The sequence below is a fragment of the Dermacentor variabilis genome, chromosome 1 (genome assembly GCF_050947875.1).
Source record: "Dermacentor variabilis isolate Ectoservices chromosome 1, ASM5094787v1, whole genome shotgun sequence".
In the NCBI taxonomy this organism is placed as follows: domain Eukaryota; kingdom Metazoa; phylum Arthropoda; class Arachnida; order Ixodida; family Ixodidae; genus Dermacentor; species Dermacentor variabilis.
Genome location: NC_134568.1, coordinates 20,580,565 through 20,598,574, shown reverse-complemented (window position 1 = coordinate 20,598,574; position 18,010 = coordinate 20,580,565). Strand labels below are relative to the sequence as shown.

General features: G+C 47.0%; 1 non-coding gene across 1 annotated transcript; it reads left to right on the top strand.

Moving 5' to 3' along the window:
• The first annotated feature begins 551 nt into the window (after positions 1–551).
• On the top strand, positions 552–633 carry TRNAS-AGA (transfer RNA serine (anticodon AGA)). Its single transcript has one exon. It is a non-coding gene; the product is annotated as a tRNA-Ser (tRNA).
• Positions 634–18,010: the final 17,377 nt, after the last annotated feature.

Here is an 18,010-nt window from a genome sequence, read left to right as displayed (position 1 = left end):
TCAAAAAACGTCTTTCTTTAAGCTACACACAAACACGTTACCCGTAAAAACATGGTTAGGCGAAAAAGGAATATATGTGCCATGGACAGTAAACTGCTTACTTTGTAAAAAGCCAGAGCCCATTGAACACGTTTTCATCGGTTGCTGGGATCCAATATTTTATTGGGATGTCTTACAACGTACACTTAAAGAAGAACTACCGATTACACCTCTTGGTATTCGATATTTGCCAACCGATAACGAAGGAGGAGTTCCGTACGATATGTTTATGCTCCTTGGCCTCCACAGTCTGTGGAAAACGAGAATGGCAGTGCGACACTCGGATGTCGATACCCGTCCGGCGAGAATAAACTTCATCGAAAGTGTCGCGTATATTCGGGAAATATATCGTGCCCAGAGTGAGCCTCCCGAGTGGGTGACTATTCTTGATGAACTGATCAAGCTGAAGCGATTTTAATATATAATGTTAGCCAAAGTGTGGTTGACATGTTTTAGCATTTGAATGTGTTCTTGGTTTGTGCTGCGAACAGGCAATAAAGAAAAAAAAAGTTGCAGTCGTGGCCGAGCGGTTAAGGCGATAGACTAGAAATCTGTTGGGGTCTCCCCGCACAGGTTCGAATCCTGTCGACTGCGTGCATACCTTTTTTGCGAGCCTGTGTGGCTTCGTGCGCATTTTTGCAGAGGAAGCAACTGTAGAATAATTAGTTTCCACGCTTTCCACGTCTCTTCGCGTAATATTGAAGCGCGGGCACATGCCCGACCTCAGCAAACCTAAGAAACACACGAGCGTCTTGCAACTGAAATAGTACCAAATAATGGCCATTCAGAGTACCCTGTTGCCAGTTGCAGTCGTGGCCGAGAGAGATTCTACTTCCGGCTACCGTACGGTACGGTCGTGGAATGTCGAGCTCCGCATGAGCGGCTGTTGCGGCCCATTCGTGCCGCGGAATCAGGTTTCCGGAAATGACCCAACAGGATTATCAACTTGTTTTGCCACAGCTGGGGGGGGGGGGCATCAGGAACTACTGTCCTTACTAATGTGTTCTTACACGGTGAGTTGAAGGCAAGGCCTTTTCGCGTCGAGCATTTTCGTGATGCACTAGTTCGCCATCAGCCCATGTCGGAAGTGGTTGCCCTCGGGGCCTACCAAATGAACTACGTCTGGGCCATCACCTTCAAAGACGTTCAAGGTACGAAGAAGCTTTTGTCTACCAAAGCTTTTAGCTTGAAAGACCAGCGTTGTGCTGTGATAGACCCCTGCAACCAAGATGTGAGAATGAAGTTGTACTGGCTTCTCCACACCGCGCCCGTTGAGGACGTCAAAGCAGCCCTGGCACCATTCGGAACCGTGACCGAAAGCTCCAGAGAAAAATGGCGTGTTACCCGTTGCAGCCACAAGGGGTCACATACACGCCTAGTGTCGTTGCGTTTGAAGGCAGGGACGTCAGTCGAAGACCTACCGCACCAGGTGCGTGTAGGAGAGGATCATGCACTTGTCATTGTGCCAGGAAGAGCTCCCCCTTGCCTTCGGTGTCATGGTACTGGTCATATACGACGCGAATGTCGTGTGCCGCGCTCTGGGCTGTGTCACCGCTACGGCCATGACGAGACCCAGTGCGTGCGTAGCTACGCGAACGTCACTGGGCCGGGTCTTAGTGAGGTATTAGAGGAACACCTGATGGATCAGGTCGACGCCGGAGAGACTGCAGCAGCAAGGTAAACACATCCCTGCAAAGACAAGACGCCCGAGGACACGCCCCCCGATGTAGACGAAGCGCAGAAACTTCAGAGTGTCACTGAGGAACTACCTCAAAAGCTTACACCTGCAAACGATACCGCAAGCGTAACTACTGTCAAAGAGCCTGGACCCTGCGAAGCACGGGAAGGCAAGAAGGAAGTAACGTGCACCGACGTCACTATGGGAACGCCGGCTACGGCAGTCACTAAGCGCCCGCGAGAAAAAGCGGGTAGCGACGACCAGAGCTCTGACTGAAAGTGTGCAGAAAAACCTCCCTCCAGAACAACATCCACCCGTAGGTCTAGCTTGAAGCCAAAACCTACCGTGCCACCAGACAGGAAACTGCCGCCGTCTATGCCCCCGCTGTAGCGGGAGCATAGTTCGGCTAATCGCTTCGTTACTGGAGCGGTGAAAGACTTACATCTACAATGGACCGTCACGGATGGCAACTCAATCAAGCGACGTGCTGCATCGGGTGCAGCAAAGGTAGCGGTGGTCACTGGTCTAGCGTTGTAAGTTTCCACTCATCTGAACAGTATTTTGTGTCGGTTTGTGTAAACTATACTTACAATGGCCGTTAATCCTAGAATAGCCCTTCGTGGTGCAACACTAAACGTACGCGGCTTCGGAGCTCGAAGGCGGCAAGTTCAACTGACCCGCCTGTTATTAGAAAATGATATGGATATTCTGGCTATCCAGGAAACAAAAATTGAAAGTGAGGAACAAACTGATAAGATGTTGGAAATCCTTCGGCAAAGATATAATCTCTGTGTGTGCCACGCCGTGGGTAAATCAGGGGGGTGCGCAATTTTCTTGCGTAACTCCGTTGGAATTGTAGAGCAGTCTGTCATCGTTTGTGAAAGTAGTCGGTTAGTAGTTTGCAATTTTTATGTTATAGAGGCACTACGGCGAATCATTTGCATTTATGCACTAAAGAAAGCTAGTGAGCGCATAGATTTTTTCAGATACATCGAAACCTTCTTGAAATGCGAAAGAAATGTGTTACTATTAGGAGTCTTCAATTTTGTACGCATGGCTGAAGACAACGCCAAGAACTTACCGATACATGATAAGAGCGCATTGCAATTTTGCGCAATCGTTCTGCAATACGACCTAATCGATATAGGTGATGTGCTGCGAGAAAAGCGAGTTCAGTTCATGCATTTACAAGGCACAAGCCACGCCCGACTTGACCGAGTATATCTGACAGCAATCCTTTTATCTTTTTTAACACATATGCCGTTAAGCATCTAAGCTTTAGCGACCATATCTTAGTAACCGTTACAATACGCACAAAGCATAAAACGAGCATCTTTAATTGGGACCTCTGGAAATTCAATGATAGCCTCCTGCAAGACGAAAGCTTTATCGAAGTAATAACGGCAAAAATTAAACAAATGCAGGAAAACGACTTAATCAGCCCTGTCGAGTTGTGGGAGCACTTTAAGTCTGAAGTTATGAGCGCAATCGAAAGAACTAGTGTCTCACGCTACAAGACAAGACAGAAAGAAACCGAGTTGCAGCGTACTCTAGACTATCTCTTAAATGCGGAAAGCACCTTTCCTCGCCTTCTTGCAAACAATGTTAAAGAAGTCAAAAGGCAACTCGAGAATATTGATATGGAAAAATATCAAGTTGCGATGATAAGGTCGCGTGCTGAGCGGCTCTAGATGGGCGAAACACCTACTAAGCGAGCGTTAAGCGACGAGAGAAGCTACGCTACTAGAAATGCAATAACAGAGCTGCGCTACCAAGGTGTGCTTTGCACAGACCAAAAGGTTATTGAACGAGCGCTTGTGGAACGTTTCAGAAACCTGCTAGGCTGCAAGGCGAATGTGCGAGAGGGCTTTGAGACCCATTTTCTCAAGTTCATGCCACGATTAGAAGATGAAGTGAAAACGCAACTTGAAAGACCAATAAGTGTTAGTGAACTGGAAAATGTGGTAGATGACTTGCCTACAGGGAAAGCTCCGGGTCCCGACGGGCTGGGAGCCACTTTTTATAAATTCTTTAAGCATCAAATGGCAGAAATGCTCCTCAGATTTATAGAAGAAGCTTATGAATCCAAAATGATGCCTCCGTCATTTAAAAGAAGCCATGTCGTACTACTACCAAAGACCAAAGACCCTGTAAACTTACTGTCAGCCGAAGCATACCGGCCAATAAGTCTAGCACGGATTATAAGGTCTTTATGGAAGTTATATCTAAACAACTTCAGTCTGTGATTACAAACTTGGTCGGTGATCATGAAACTTGTGGAATCAAAGGGAGAACCATACTCACGAACATTCATGTGACCAGAAGTATATTGGAACTATGTGACATAATGCACGAACGGGTAGCCATGGTTCAACTCGACTTCGAAAAAGGTTTCGATAAGGTAACCCACAGCATTCTTTTCTCCCTCTTAGAATACATCAACGTAGGTACCATCATTTGTGATGGAGAAAAAATGGCCCACACTGGCTGTTCTTCAAAACTAATTATTAATAAAGAATTAACCGAAAGCATTACAGCACACTCTGGCGTAAAACAGGGATTCCCTGCCAGTTCATTGCTATTTGAAATTTACCTGGAACAGCTGTGTTTAAATCTAATGATGAATAAAAAGATACGCGGCTTCCTTATCCTATGCTGACGATGTCGCAGTATTCTGTACTGATAAGGAAAGTATTCAGGTAGCTATGCATACCGCAAGAACTTTCTGAAGCCTTACAGAAAGTGCAATGAACTGGCAAAAATGCTTAGGTTTTTGGCATGGTGAATGAGAATCTACGCTAGAAATTTTCGACACTATAAATTTCTGCGAGACACCTGCTACTTACCTCGGCGTACCACTCGAACATTATCGCGGCCCGACCGAGCAGTGGACAGCAGAAACTGAGCGGGCAAACGAGCAAACAAGAAACTGGGGAGGACGGAATCTCTCAATGTTTGCGTATGCAACTGTGTGTAACTCATTCCTCATAGCGAAAGTGTTCTATATGTTACAAGTACTATGTATGTCTAGGATGTGTGTCCAAAAATTGCACAGGATATTTGCAACGTTTGTTTGGGGATCGGGATGGGAACGTACAAGCAGGCTAAACTTATTTCATACCATGAATAACGGAGGTCTTGGTTTGTGCAATTTGTTTTTAAGGCAAGATGTCTCAAGGTTTATTTTTCTTCGCGATCAAAGGAATCCATTTCTAGAATCTGTTATACACGTCCAAGTACACAATGCATTATCTGAGTTCATTGTTACATCATGTGAAACACCACAAGTAGTGGTGAAAGGATATGTGCGCGAAGTGGTACGCACTTTTCGTTTGTTCAAAGCACATTCAGGCTCGAATATTTGTCTATTGTTGGCCGGAAGAAATTGTATAAAGACCTCGTGGATATTTTGTGCCCCGTGCCTATATACCACTCAACGTACGCTCTAGTGCCTGAACGCAATGTCTTTGAACGCGTAAATAGTAAGCCTATCAGGCCGTCTACCGAATATTTCTTCTTACTTGTGCACAGCGGCACGCTTCCCGCAAAACCATGGCCAAGAGAGAAGGATTTGTTTGTACCATGGAGTATCGATTGCGTTATATGCCATAAACCGGAAACTATAGACCATATATTCCTAGACTGTTGGGGCTCAGTGTTCTTGTGGGACATCCTACGAAGAACCATCAAAAAAGAATTCCCTCTGACACCATTCGGTATTCGCTTTCTGCCCTTTGAAGAGACGGGAGACGTGCCGGGCGACACAATAATGTTGTTCTGCATGCACAGTGTCTGGAAGACAAGAATGGATGTAAGGCATGAAGCTCTTCAACCTCGTTCTGCTCAGCAATATTTCGTGGAAAACATCCTGCACCTACGCGACATACATAAGGCCAAAGGGGAGCCACCAGCGTGGCTACTCATATTAGACAAATTGGCCACAGTTCGGTTCCCCTAACCAAGCTGCATTACCCAAAATGCAGCCGGTGTTTTTACCGAAGTACAACTATCTCTTTCTGTTTTTAACTATAACGCGTGGAATGTTCTACTAAGAGCAAACGTGTTACCTTTTTTGTACGTGCGTTGTGTGTAAAACAGGCAATAAAGAAAAAGAAGTAGTCGTGGCCGAGCGGTCATTCTGCTTCCGGCAGCCGAGCTGAGCGGTCAGCAGGATCATGGGCTCCAGTGGAGCAGCGACAGCGGCCACTTTTGGCCGCGGAAACAGGCTCAACGATGATAAGGATTATGCTTTTATTTTGCCGCAGCTGCCTAAAGGACAACTGGTGATTAACACCGTCTTTTTGCACGGTGATGTACGTGCGAGGCCGTACAAGGTGGAGGATTTCAGGGATGCCCTTCTGCCGACGGGCCTGCTGCCGGATGTGGTATGCATAGGGGCGTACCAAATCAACCATGTCTGGGCAGTGACCCTCTGCGATGCAACTGCAACGAAAAGGCTGCTTGCCCTGAAGGAACTTCAAGTGAAGGGACGACGGTGCCTCATCATTGACCCGCAGGACCAACAGGTGAAGCTTAGGCTTCACTGGCTGCTCTACGGCGTTGCCGACGAGGACGTCCGGACGGCTTTCGCGGCTTTCGGCAAGGTGGAGGAGGTGAGCCGGGAACGGTGGCGCGTTGAAGACATGGGAACCAAGACCTCAACCACCAGGACCGTCCTTCTCAAGCTGAAGGCCAGCATGAAGGTGGAAGACCTCCCCCATCAGATCCGCGTCGGTGGAGAGTTAGCCTTGGTCGTCGTTCCCGGTCGACCGATGCAGTGCCTGCGCTGCCACGGCACGGGACACGTCCGCCGTGAGTGCAGAGTACCGCGTTGTACCCGGTGCAGACGTTTCGGCCACGTCGACGCTGAATGCGTGAAGTCCTATGCCGCTGTGACAGGCCCACCAGTGAATGATGTTGCGGCAGAGCACCTCATGGATGTGGCCGAGGCGGAGGACGCGGCTAAAGGAACCGGTGACATGGTGTCGACAGAGACAAGTAGTGGGACGACGATTCTGGAGGTAGACGGCAACGCGGCTGAGGCTACTCAGAAGCCGAGTAGGACGGAACGGGATGCTACGACCCAGGGGCAGGCGACGGGAAACGTCAGTGAAGACGCAACTGACGACGCGACCGCAATGCAGCATGACGAGGGCGAGACCGACGACGACCGTACTGGGGCTCTTGCTGCCTCCGTCAAGCGCACCCACGACCAGACGAAGGACCGCGAGGATCGGGCACCCAGCACCAGTGAGGGACCACCGACGAAGACGCCTCATGGGAGGCGGATGGGCTACAAGCCAAAGCCCAATGTACCGCCTGAAAGGAAGCCTGCCGACAAAGCGGCCACGTCTAAGGACACCAACAAACCGGGAGGTCCCGGAGGCGGCTAGCCGAGGGCTAGTCGTGAGCGGTAAGCACCATGCTCCGGGCCTACTTTACTTTTCTTTTAGATCAAGATGGCTCAAATACCGTCCCTGAGGATTGCCACATTAAACGTGAGAGGGCTGGCGGCTAGTCGTAGGCAAAGTCAGGTCCTACGTTTGGTCACTGACCACGACATAGACGTACTAGCCGTCCAGGAAACTAAGGTTGAAGGAGAGGAGGAGACCGGGAGCATGGTGCGACGTTTCACGACTAGGTATTTTGCGGTGGTTAGCCATGCTGTAGGCACGGCTGGAGGGTGCGTTCTTCTTGTGAAGAAGCTGCCTGGACTGCAGATTCAGAGCATTTTTTCGTGTCAGTCAGGAAGGATTGTTCTTTGTGATATTGTTATGGGTGATTCAGAGTTCCGCATCATATGCGTATATGCGCCGAATTCAGTAGATGAGCGCGCCCGTTTTTTTTCGAACCTTTCACGATATGTTTGTTGTAATATGCGCGTGATGATGTTAGGGGACTTTAATTGTGTGTTGAGTGCTGGAGACAGAGTCAATAATGCAGGTGTGCGTGACCGAAGCAGTGAAGTGTTATCAAATTTAATTAATGAAAATGAACTCGATGATGTTTATGAATGTCTGGAAGGGGGGCGTCAAGTGACTTTTACACGTTTTCAGGGCAGCAGCCATGCGCGTTTGGACCGAATGTACATTTCATTGGATATGATTCCAAGATGCCACGGTTACTGTGTAGTACCAGTGTCGTTTTCAGATCACTGCCTTGTGAAATGTAACGTAGGTATAATGAAAAAGCGACATGTATTTAAGTGGGATATGTGGAAACTGAATGCCTTGTTACTAAATGACCAGCCCTTTTTACAGGTAGTACGGGATGCGATTAATGAAGTTCAATGTGATGCTGCGGGAACAATCGTCGAGAAGTGGGAATGTTTTAAAGAAAAGATTAAAATGAAAGCAATAGAAAGATCCAGTTGTAAAAAATTCGAGAAGGAAATGAAAGAAAAGGGTTTCAGAACACTGCTTGGGCAGCTGCTAACGCTTGAGTGCAAAGAGCCTGGTGCGTACAAAGACGATGTGCGAAACGTCAAAGAAAAACTTGAACTGTTTGACAAGGAACGCTATCAAGGAGCCATCGTGCGAGCACGAGCGGATGCACTAGCGGCAGGGGAGACGCCCACTAAAAGGGCGCTGGGTCTTGAGAAGGCGTATGGACGAAGAAACCATGTCGAGCAGATTTTAGTGAATGGGAATGTCGTTGAAGACAGTGATAGCATTCAGCGCGCCTTCTTTGAGTACTATCACTCGCTCTTCGCATTTCAGGAAGCGAATGTTGAGGGTTTTAAAGCAGGTTTTCTGCATCGCATGCCACGTTTGAGCGATGACGTAAAAAAGCGATTAGAGGAAAAAATAAGGGAGAGAGAAGTCGAAAAGGCAATCGACGATTTGAACTTGGGTAAATCACCGGGACCTGATGGACTCAGCGCGGGTCTATATAAAGCTTTTAAAAGAGAGCTGGCGCCTTTGCTTGCGCATGTATTTAATGACGCATACGAAAAGAAATCATTACCACCTTCCTTTGGAAAAACGCACACCATTCTAATACCGAAGAGCGATCAACTAGACAAACTCAGATTTGTGTCATCCTACAGACCGATTTCACTAACAAACGTCGATTATAAAATATTTATGAAGGTTTTAGCTAGCAGGCTTCAAGGCGTCATCAAGGAAATAGTCGCAGACCATCAAACTTGTGGCATCAAAGGGCGATCTATTTTTTCAAACATCCATAAGATGCGATGTGTGCTCGAGTGCTGTGACGTCATAGGTGGCCGTGTTGCAGTACTTCAGCTCGACCTAGAGAAAGCGTTCGATTGTGTCGCTCACGTTATTTTGTTTGCCATCTTAGATCAAGTTAATGTCGGTTCCATCATCACTGAGGGCGTGGCCTTGGCGTACCAGAACTGCACAACAAGATTAATTGTTAACAAGTCTCTGGGGGCCCCCATTAACATCAGGCGTTCAGTGCGCCAAGGCTGCCCCCTCAGTCCGCTATTATTTGCTATCTACGTAGAAGCAATGTGTGTAGCAATTAATGAAAATGACGGAATACGTGGTTTCAGATTGGCAGCGACCGAAGTGAAGTTGCTCGCATATGCAGATGACATTGCAGTGTGTTGCACTGACAAACCAAGTGTAACGGAAACCATATCTGTAGTACAACATTTCTGCGCCGTAACGGGTAGCAGAGTAAACTGGGGCAAATCGCTAGGCCTGTGGCACGGGGACTGGTTTTCTGCACCCGACTATTTCGCGAACGTGAACTGGGTGAAAACTCCGACCAGGTATCTGGGTGTTCCCCTCGACAGGTATAATAGCAGCGACGAATACTGGAGGAACCAAACCAAGGAACTGAAAGAAAAAGTAGACAAATGGAAAAGTACTAACCTGTCCATTTTTGCAAGAGCGACAATTTGTAACGTGTTTTTTATTACTAAGTTATATTACGTCTTGCAAACGCTGTATTGTTCTAGAGTAAATGTGCAAAGGCTGCACAGAGTGTTCGCAGTTTTCATCTGGGGATCAACATGGGAAAGGTGCAGCCGAACAAATTTGTTCAGAAGAGTGAAGGATGGGGGTGTGGGCCTGGCGCATCTTTTTGTTCGTCAAGTTGTAAACCGATTTTTGTTTTTTCGCGATGTTCGCGATCCTTTTCTGCGCGCCGTATGTCAGCTAAGGTTGAGTAACGCTTTGCCGGCACATGTTGTTAGCACGGCAAATTTGACTGGAACTCTGCGTGGTTATTTCAAGGAAGTTGTTGACAGTGTACGCTTCCTTTCTGTTCGTTTTACAAATGATTACCTTTGTGATGTGAAAAGGAAAACATTGTATAGATATGTATGCGACATTGTTTTCCCAGTGCCCTTATACAGAGCCATATACAGTGGAGCGCCAGGACAGGATGTACTTAAAAGAGTAAAACAGATGCAGGTGCCACCAGGGGTAAAGACCTTCTTCTTTAAGCTACACACAGGAACGCTCTCCGTGAAGACGTTTCTGGAGGAACGGAGTTGTCTCGTACCTTGGGGGTCGCACTGCTTGATATGCAAGAAGCCCGAAAATATAGATCACGTTTTCCTACATTGCTGGGCGGCAGTTTTCTTCTGGGACGTCTTAAAGCGAACCCTGAAGAAAGAGCTGCCGGTGGACCCCCAAGGTATCAGGTATCTGGCCATTAAAGATGACGACGGGGTTCCCTATGACTTTGTTATGTTAAATGCTCTACACTGTATATGGCGGGCTCGTATGGCAGGGTACCATTGCGATCCTGATGCTAGGCCAGCTCGTGCTTACTTCAAGGAATGCATGTCGCGATTTATTGAAATCCATAAAATACAAGAATGTGTACCGGATTGGCTGTCGAGGCTAGAACCCCTGACAGCCATGAAGGAATTTTAGTATGACAAAGCCAGTCCAATATGGACAGACGGCTTTCTTGTGCGGTTTCTTTCCTTACGCACCTTCCGTTTTTTTTTTCCTCCTCCAACGGTTTGAATTTGTGATACACAAGTGTGTGCTAACTATACCGTCTGAGTAATGTCGAAGACCGGCAATAAATAAAAAAAAAAAAAAGTCGTGGCCGAGCGGTTAAGGCGATAGACTAGAAATCTATTGGGGTCTTCCCGCACACTTTCGAATCCTGTCGACTGCGTGCATAACTATTTTTGCAAGCCTGTGTGGCTTCATGCGCATTTCTGCAGAGGAAGCAACTTTTTTTTTATTTAGTGCCGGTCTTCGACATTGTACAGAGCACATAAGCAGAACGAAATTACAAAACTAAAAACATTTTGAACAAAACATGAATGCCATCGGTCCAATAAGGACTGGCGTTGTCTTATTAAAATTCTTTCAGTGCTGTCAGAGGTTCTATCCTCGATAGCCACTAGGGTACATCATCTTGTATTTCCTTTATTTCAATGAAACTAGACATGCTTTCTCGGAAACAAGTACGCACAGGCCTGGCGTCCGGGTCGCAGTAGTACCAAGACATCCTTGCACGCCATAAACTATGATGGTCATTGAGCAGTATTAACCCTTTGTGGGACAAAATGTGTGAGCGCATGTTGCATGTAATTTGAATATAATACTGGAGTCTGTAGCACCTTTCGCACTTAAAACACAAAGAATGAGCATTTTACATTGTCCCATTGTCGTTATAAAAGTGGGACGTATTTTTCCCATCGACCCCACAACGCGCACCAAAATGTGGGACGCTATGGTCCCACTGACTCAATCGACTATATGATTTTTTTAAACAAGATTAAATTTCGCTCACTTTTCAGAGTCGCATTCACAATTGTTTCAATATTTCTATGTCAGGTAAATTTAGGCTGAAAAGTGAAAAAAACGTTGAGTGGTAAAAATGTAAATATTGTCATTCAGAATGGGACGCCCACGTCCCATGAGCTACAAGCAAGGACAGGGCATGTCCTCTAATTTGCTCAGAAGACAGTGATTTATTTGAACATGTAGTGCAAACAGACAGTAAAGAAATGTATTAGTTTTGATCATGGAGCGGGAAAAACAAGATGCACAAGGGGGGCACTTCACACTTTCGACACACAAATGACCTCCTCAAATGTGATTGACTTCCCTGTAAAAATTATTATTGCAAATATCAAGAAACCCGTGTCTGCGAAATCTACACTCTTAGGCAAAGTTACACCCTTTGGCGTGCCCCTTCTGCCACACAACTATAATCGTTATCTGCCTTGATGAGTTTCCTTTCTTTAACGCTGCGAGCCCGGTACTTTCCAATAACGAACGGCACGCGCGTTATCAGCATAGAACAAATTACACCCTTTGGAGTGCCCCTTCTGATAACGCGCGTGCCGTTCGTTACTGGAAAGTTCCTGGCTCGCAGCGTTAAAGAAAGGAAACTCATCAAGGCAGATAATGATTATTCTTGTGTGGCAGAAGGGGCAAGCGAAAGGGTGTAACTTTGCCTAAGAGTGTATGACAAGCGCTATGCTTCAAGGAACGTAGCCCGCAGTTTAGGCTTAGAAATATATACTCTGAAAACACACTGCACCGCACATTGCTCAAATTTTCAACTAAACGGCGGGAGCATAGCACAGTAAAGCCAGCTAGAATAACTCTTCCATCTATAAAGAATAAGAAATAAACTTTTGGCATTCATCGTTCATTCAGAAGTTGTGCATTGAAGTGACAAAATCCACCAAAGAAGGCACGCTGAGTGCACGTTTGGAACGCTTTGAACAAACCAAATTTTTATGCTGCCATCTGCTGAACAATAACCAAGTTATGCAAAAATAGCTTTATAAACAATTCGAGAGATAGCACAAACAGTGTGAGGGCAGTCAATACCGCGGAATATGAACCGCAAGGGTTTTTTCAAGTTACGAGAAAGTGGGACGCTATTGTCCCTCTGTGCCACAAAGGGTTAAACCGAAGGGAACCCCGTCCTCATTCTTTACCGCCAGGTACCTGATTCCATACGGATTTACCGGTAACTCTTTCTTCATTGTTCGTTGTCGGACATCTCAGAAGAACACCCCGGCCCAGCAATGCAAAAAGACATGGTATACTGTTTCAGGTTGCTTGCAAATCAAGCAGTGCGATCCCCAGGGTACAAGGAAGCCACGTTCTTCCATGTATGTCTTCACTGAGAGTGTCCCTGTGTGTAGCTTAAAAAAGAATATCTTTACCCCAGTAGGCACCTCCATATTTTTCACTCGTTTAAGGACATCCTGCCCTGGTCTTCCACTGCACAATGACACTGGAGATACAATGTCGCAAACATCTTTATATAATGTTTTCCTTTTAACGCCACATAAATAATCAAAAGAAAAACGAACAGAAAGAAAGCTTTTTGCATTCAGGCATGTCAACATGCCTGATTTCAAGCATCTATTTTTGCAGCGAATGCCACAGCTGTCGAGCGAAGTTAAAGAAACGTTAGAACGACCAATAACAGAACATGAAGTGATGAAGGCCATCGAAGACCTGAACCCTGGCAAGTCACCAGGTCCAGACGGTCTTTGTGCCGCTAGGTACAAATCGTTTAAAGGCCACCCAGCTGCTATATTAACCGCAGTTTTCAATGAAGCCTACGAACTGAAAATATTTCCACCATCCTTTGGCCAGTCCCATACAGTACTAATACCAAAAACTGTAGAGACCAAAAAGCTCAAACAACTTTCCTCCTACAGACCCATAGCGCTTACTAACTGCGACTACAAATTATTGATGAAAGTGCTGGCACGGCGTGTCCAGTCAGTTTTTAAGGAAGTAGTCGGCCCACACCAGACGTGTGGCAACCGCGGCAGAACCATTTTTAATAACATTCATTAGATGAAGTGTGTGCTGGAGTGTTGTGACGCCATGTGCGATGCAGTAGCAATCCTCAAGCTTGACTTGGAGAAAGCATTTGATGGCGTTTCTCACGAGATATTGCTCACCATCCTTGAATACGTTAATTTTGGCCACATAATCACTGAGGGGGTGACCATGGCGTACCGGAGCTGCTATACCAGACTTATAATTAATAAGACGTAGGGGGCCCCCATTAACGTGAAGCGCTCCGTTCGCCAGGGTTGTCCACTGAGTCCACTCCTGTTTTTTGTCTACGTAGAAACGCTATGTCAAGCCATCATCGCAGATGAATGTATTAAGGGGTTTTGTCTTCAATCAGCAGAGATGAAGCTATTAGCATACGCTGACGATGTGGCTATGTGCTGTAAAGATAAGCAAAGTGTATCGAATAGTGTTAGTATCGTCAGAAAGTTTAGTAACGTCACTAACAGCTCCGTTAACTGGCAGGAACGCTTGGGGTTTTGGCATGGAAGATGGGCATCTACACCAGACCACTTTTCGAACGGAAAATGGGTCACGACGCCAGTTAAGTACCTTGGCGCACCCCTTCATGCCTACAAAGAGAGTAGCGAATATTGGAAGGAGCGAACAAAGGAAGTAAAAGAAAAAGCCGACCGATGGAACGCCGGTCACTTGTCAATGTTCGCAAGAGCTACAGCGTGCAACATGTTTCTCGTGACAAAGATCTGGTACGTAATGCAGGTCCTACAGTGCTGTCATATTAATGTGCAGAAACTGTACCGCGTGTTCGCGGTATTCGTGGGCATCAAGCTGGGAGCGACGCAGCCGAGATAATCTCTTCCGGCGCGTGAAGGATGGCGGTCTGGGGTTGGCGCACCTCTTCTTGCGTCAACTGGTGAACAGGTTCTTTTTTTTTCGAGACACAAACGACTCATTTCTGCGCAACGTGATCCAAATGAGGATGTCAAGATCACTTCCCGAATTCGTTGTAGGTACCGAAATAATGCCAGGACCAGTCCGTGGGTTCTTTCGGGAAATAGTTCAGAGTATTTCCTTTTTGCGCGTTCGCTTTTCAAATGCATATTTGTGGAGTGCAAAACGGAAAAAGTTATATCGTGATTTCTGTGACAGTATCTTGCTTGTACCCATGTACACAGCCGTGTATAGTGGAGGCCCAGGCTTAGATGTACTGAAAAGAGTGTAAATGATGCCAGTTCAACCAGCCACGAAGTCATTCTTCTTTAAATTACATACCGGCACTTTATCTGTTAAAATCTTCCTGAAACAACGTGGGTTCTACATGCCATGGGGAACACATTGCCTTATTTGTAAAAAACCGGAAACTATAGTTCATGTATTTATCCTCTGTTGGGAAGGGGTCTTTTTCTGGGACGTGTTGCAAAGAACTCTAATAAAGGAGTTACCGATAGATCCCCACGGAATCAGGTTGCTACGAGTAAATGACGAGGAAGGTTTCCCGTACGAGGTCATCATGCTTACTGCCTCCACTGTTTATGGCGCGCAAGAATGGCGGGCTACCATTGTGATCCGCAGGCCCGACCGGCACGTGTATACTTCCGGGAATGCATGCAGCGGTATGTGGAAGTACAGAAGTTGCAACTGGCTGTTTCTGAGTGGCTGTACAGGGTTGAACCTCTGACAGCACTCAAGGAATTTTAATGAGACAACGTCATGCTGCAGTAGCGGACGGCAACGCATGTGTATAGTACTGTTTATTATTCGGTTTTTGTATTCATTCCCTTTTTGTTTGGTCTCGTTGTATATTTTTGTTCTATATATCTAAGGAATGTGTGTTGCGTGATATGTCGAGGACTGGCAGTAAAGGGGAAGAAAAGCAGTGCTGGTCGAGTGGTTAAAGCGATAGTCTAGAAATCTGTTGGGGTTTCCCCGCACAGGTTCGAATCCTGTCGACTGCGTGCACGACTTTTTTGCGAGCCTGGGTGACTACATGCGCATTTTTTGCAGAGGAAGGAATTGTAGAATAATAGGTGACCCCACTTTCCACGTCTCTTCGAGTAAAATTGAAGACGGGCACATGCGCGACCTCAACAAACTTATGAAACAGACGAGTGTCTTGCAACTGAATTTGTACCAAATAATGGCCATTGAGAGCACCGTGTTGCTAGTTGCAGTCGTGGCCGAGTGGAGTCGGCTTCTGCCGCGCTAGCAAGCGGACGTGCTGATCATGAACTCCGTTGGAGCGGCTTCACCGGCACAGCAGGGCCGCGGTACCAGCAATTTTGCTTCAGAAGACCCGGAATATCGAGTTTTGCTGCCTCGATTGCCGACAGGTCGGATTGTTTTAAATACAGTGTTTCTGCATGCTGATATGCGTGCTAGGCCGTATCGCGTGGAGCACTTCCGAGATGCACTGGCAAGCTTAGGCCTACTTCCTGATGTTATCTCCCTTGTGGCGTAACAGATGAGCCACGTCTAGGGCAGTGACTTTCAAGAGCGACGAAGGCGTGAAGAGGTTTTCAAGCGCCAAGAACGTCAAATTGAATGAACATCGGTGCATTGTCGTTGATCCAGCTAATCACGCCGTGCGGCTGAAGCTGCACTGGATGCAACATAACGTGTCGGACGATGATATACGGACAGTCTCTATCCGTTGCGAAAGGTCACGGACGTTTTCCATGAAAAGTGGCACGTTCACGGAGTTCAAGACAAAGCATCGTGAAAACGTACTGTGTCCTTGGTTCTGAAGACGGGTATGACCGTAGAAGACCAGCCCCATCAACTTCGTGTTCCTGGTGAGCAGGTTTGAGTCGTTGTACCGGGCAAAGCACCCCTTTGCCTGAAATGCCGCAACACCAGACATGTCCGACGTGACTGCCGCGTCCCGAGATGTGCAGTATGCCGTCGCTACGGCCACGAGGAGAGGGAATGTGTTAAGACTTACGCATCGGTCACAGGACCTGCGCTTCGCGAGGACATGGCTGACCTGTTAATGGAAGAGGCTGACGTTGAAGTGGCTTCCCGTATGCTAGTTTCACCATTGGACACAGTTGCAACACCTTCTGTGCCGGCTGCATAATCCACGAAGGTGGCAAATGTGCTACCTACGGACCCGAAAGATGCAGTGCAAAGGGCATGCTACGAAGGAGGCAAAGAAGAATCGGCCGCAAAATCCGCCACTGCCGAGGTGGCCGCAACGGTGCACGGACCGGCAACTGCCTTGGTGGACGTCGAAGAATCGAGTGCAAGTAATGCGGCTGCGAAAAGAGCAAGGGACTCAACCAGCAACCCTGACGGCAACAGCAACGGGGCCAAAGACGAGCCGCTGCAAAAACGCAGGCGAGTCGTCGGGTGCCCGTGCGCCTGAGACCGACCATCGCGCCGGCTAGACGGACCTCGGGACAACCGCCTACGTAGGACCTGGCGCCTACTGAGGCACCCGAACTAACGTCATCAAAAGATGGCTGCGTCTTCAGAACCAGCCTTTGCGTACACTGTAGAGGTACGCGGGGCGAAAAAGCGGTTTTCAGTGGAACAGTTATGCTTGCAGTGGTTTCTACAGTGTGTTCGGATCGCTTGTTTTCCAGCGACACCTTGCGATCGCCTTGCTTTTGCAGATGAATGGCTCTGAAACTTGAGAGAGCATTGATAGTTGCCACGTTAAATGATCGGGGCCTTGGAGCGCGACGGCGGCGATATCAACTTAGCCGCTTGTGTATGGAGCAGGAACTCGATGTAGTCGCTTTACAAGAAACTAAGGTCGAAACTCAAGAGCAGACCAATCGCATGGTCACGACTTTCACGGCGCATTACTATGTGTGCGTGTACCATGCGAATGACACATCAGGCGGATGTGCGTTGCTAATACGGAAGAACGCTGGCATTATTGAAAAGAGTGTAGCTGTTTGTGAAACTGATCGCATGCTTATTGTAGATTTTTCTTTTTCTCGCGTTTTGTGGCGGCTCATATTCGTTTATGCGCCAAACAATGTGGATGAGCGATTTTCGTTTTTTGAATGTATCGAGCAATATCTAACGTGTGACTGCAGCGTAACATTTCTTGGTGATTTTAACTGTGTGTGTTCTCCGGAAGACCGACTAAAAGGGGAACGGGTTCGCGATAAAAGTGCTGCCCTTTTGAGCCGACCAATTAAAGACGACAACTTAGAAGATGTCGAGTGAGTTCTCACCGATGGTATGAATCCGCATTACACGGACATTCAGCGAAACAGCCGAGCAAGGTTGGACAGAGTGTATGTTTCTGACGACCTGATCCCCCTTTGTAATAGTTATAACGTCACACCGCAATCATTCACAGATCATAGCTTGGTTAGCTTCTCGATTGGGGAAAAAGTTAAAAGAACACGACTGACTGGAACGTGTGGAAATTCAACGAAAAGCTTCTTGATGATGAAACATTTGTGCGCAGCGTTAAAGAAAAGATAACAGAGTTGATGACAAATGAGGATGAATATTTTATTGCTACAGGGGATGAATTTAAGATTCAAGTTAAGTTCATGGTAATAGAAAGAGGAAGCAGCCTTCAGCACGATAAAATGCA